This window comes from Mandrillus leucophaeus, unplaced genomic scaffold (genome assembly GCF_000951045.1).
Source record: "Mandrillus leucophaeus isolate KB7577 unplaced genomic scaffold, Mleu.le_1.0 Scaffold348, whole genome shotgun sequence".
NCBI classification, from domain to species: domain Eukaryota; kingdom Metazoa; phylum Chordata; class Mammalia; order Primates; family Cercopithecidae; genus Mandrillus; species Mandrillus leucophaeus.
In genome coordinates, this window is record NW_012103676.1 from 1,000,758 (window position 1) to 1,003,978 (window position 3,221).

Sequence of the window (3,221 nt, forward strand, 5' to 3'; positions counted from 1 at the left end):
CCAACTTGCCCTTGGTTGAGAACCACTGAACCTAGGATAAGACCATGTTCAGAGATGTACACTTAAAATATCCCTAGGAGATTCTAATATGTAACCAGGGTTGAGAACTATTGATATAAGCCAATTAGTCAATCCAGTTTCCCGTAGGTTTTTTCAGGTTCCCTTGCATCTATGTGTGGTCATATGACTTAGTTCTGGCCAGTGAGATTTAAGTGGAAGTTTGCTTTGCTAGAGGGTTTGTGAGAGGAAGTCTAAGAAAGCTTGTACTTTATTAATGAAAGGTGACAGCCACAGCTTGTCCTGGATGTCCCGGATGCTGAGGCGGCTCCTGAGGTCCAACGCCTGGAGCTGCAGCTCAGGGTTTCCGGTGATGCCGCCCCGCCCCGGCGAGTCCGCGCAAGCTGCCTGAGAGGAGCTGTCTGGGCGAGGCAGTTCCTGCGGGAGCACAAGGCCCCCTTTTCCGCCTTCCTCACAGACAGCTTCAGCTGGCAGCACAGCTACCTGCGGATCTCCCTCATGGAGAAGAGCAGCCTCATGTGTCAGTACTGCATGCCCCAGGAGGGGTCCCGCTGACCCCCAAGGTCAACCTGCTGATCACAGAGGAGATCCTGACCCTTGCCTGGCTCTTTGTGAAGGAAGGCGTGGAAAAAGTTCCGGCTCATGGGCGGTGAGCCGCTCATTCAGCCGGACATGGTGGACATTGTGGCCCAACTCCAGCGGCTGGAAGGGCTGAGGACCATCGGTGTCACCACCAACGGCATCAACCTGGCCCAGCTGCTGCCCCAGCTTCACAAGGCTGGTCTCAGCGCCATCAACATCAGGCTGGACACACTGGTGCCTGCCAAGTTTGAGTTCATCGTCCGCAGGAAAGGCTTCCACAAGGTCATGGAGGGCATCCACAAGGCCACGGGCTATACAACCCTGTGAAGGTGAACTGCGTGGTGATGCGAGGCCTTAACGAGGATGAACTCCTGGACTTTGTGGCCTTGACCGAGGGCCTCCCCCTGGACGTGCGCTTCATAGAGTACATGCCCTTTGATGGTAACAAGTGGAACTTCAAGAAGATGGTCAGCTATAAGAAGATGCTAGAAACTGCCTGGCAGCAATGGCCAGAGCTGGAGAAGCTGCCAGAGGAGGAATCCAGGACAGCCAAGGTCTTTAAAAATCCCTGGATTCTAAGGCCAGATCAGCTTCATCATGTCCATGTCTGAACATTTCTGTGGGACCTGCAACCGCCTGTGAATCACAGCTGATGGGAACCTCAAGGTCTGCCTCTTTTGGAAACTCTGAGGTATCTCTACGGGATCACTGCAAGCTGGGGCCTCCAAGCAGGAGCTGCTGAGAATCATCCGGGCTGCCGTGGGCAGGAAGAAGCGGCAGCATGCAGGCATGTTCAGTATTTCCCAGATGAATAACCGGTGACCCATCAAGTCATTTTTGATGTTCCACGATTCCCCACCAGCTAATCCAAGCATTTCCTCCTGGGACCCCCTCCATGTTCAGGGTCTAAGATCCAGAATGAGTTTCTCTAGCCAGATGGCCACTTCATGGAAAGGATACAGGGTTCCCCAGACCCCTCTTCTAGCCCAGCAGCAGCTAGGGTGTGGCTCCTTTCAGAGACACTACACTTCCCATGCAGACTCAGATGCCAACTCAAAGTGCCTTAGCCCAGGTTCCTGGGCTCCTGCTGCCCCCTCAGGACCCCAGTTAACCTCAGAACAACTAACGCATGTGGACTTGGAAGGACGGGAAGCTATGGTAGATGTGAGCAGGAAGAGCGGGTGGCTATGGCCTCAGCCATGGTCCTCCTGGGGCCTGTAGCCTTCAAGCTTGTCCAGCAGAACCAGCTCTAGAAAGGAGATGCCCTGGTGGTGGCCCAGCTGGCTGGAGTCCAGGCAGCCAAGCTGACCAGCCAGCTGATCCCTCTGTGCCACCATGTGGTCCTGAGCCACGTTCCAGGTGCAGCTGGAGCTGGACAGCGCGTGCCATGCCGTGGAGATCTGGGCATCTTGCCGGACTTGGGGCCCCCACCAGGGTGGAAATGGAGGCCCTGACCTCTGGTGCAGTGGTCGCCCTCACTCTGTATGACATGTGTAAGGCTATCAGCAGGGACATCATGTTGGAGGAGATCAAGCTCATTAGCAAGACTGGCGGCCAGCGGGGGGACTTCCATCTGGCTTAGTTCCTGCCCTTCTCACCCATGGCCCAGCCAGGTCTGGAGATGGGATGCAATTTAAGCTGAGGGAAAAACATCAGTTTCCTTTAATCACAGTCACTGTTTACCTTGAGCACTAAACCTGAAGTCAGCCTGCTCTACTACTAGGCCTGCTGCTAGATAATCTTTAATGACTGATGGGGCTTCCTTTCTATAGGGAGGATACCAGCAGGCCCTTAAGCCTTCCAGGACACTAAGGTCATGGGAGCTGGACTGCAACAAGCAATGCTAGATAACTGAGAAATCATGTTCTTTCTGGACTATTTCAGACAACCAGTCTCAGACAGTCCAGCCCAGAAATTTTCCTTCTCATTTTGGGTTTTCTCTTCTCCTACTTTCCTGGGGAGAGATTAAGGGCTCATTAAGCAGAGGAACCCACTTTGAGGACAGCAAAGCACAAGCTTGCCTGAAGAATGCATTTCCCCAGCAGCTCTGCCTCCCTAAGTCTGTAAAGCCACAGCCCTGCCCTGTCCTGACTTCATCTCTCCCTCTGCCCAAGTCTATGTCCCATCAAACTTGCAGCCTTTCAGCTTAACAGTTGCCTGGTCCTGTTGGCTCCCTTTCCTCAGGCCCCCTCCTCTGAAACAGGATGTGCACACGTGGGCCACAGCCCTAAGGACTCCTGGCGGACCACATAGCCCACACCTGGCCGTGCTCACGGCTGTTCCACCCACCTCTCTTTATTCTGGAGCATATCAGGGAAAGAAGAGTTGACGACAGATTGCCTTCGCCCTCGGCGCACAAATAAAGCTACGATGCCAACTTTGCAAATGCAATAAATAAATAAATAAAGTAAGTAGATGACTAGTTGCCTAGGGTTGGGGGAGGGGCAATGGGGAATGATTGCCTAATGGATATGGGGTTTCCTTTTGGCATGGTGAAAACATCCTAAAATCAGATAGTGGTGATAGTTGCACAACTTTATGAATATACAAAACCCCACTGAATTGCACTCTTTAAAATGATGAATTTAATGGTATGTGAATTATACCTCATTAACTAAAAA

The 3,221-nt window shown here is 52.6% G+C and overlaps 1 pseudogene; it reads left to right on the plus strand.

The window, feature by feature from the left end:
* Positions 1-304: 304 nt before the first annotated feature.
* On the plus strand, positions 305-2,182 carry LOC105546053 (annotated as a pseudogene).
* Positions 2,183-3,221: the final 1,039 nt, after the last annotated feature.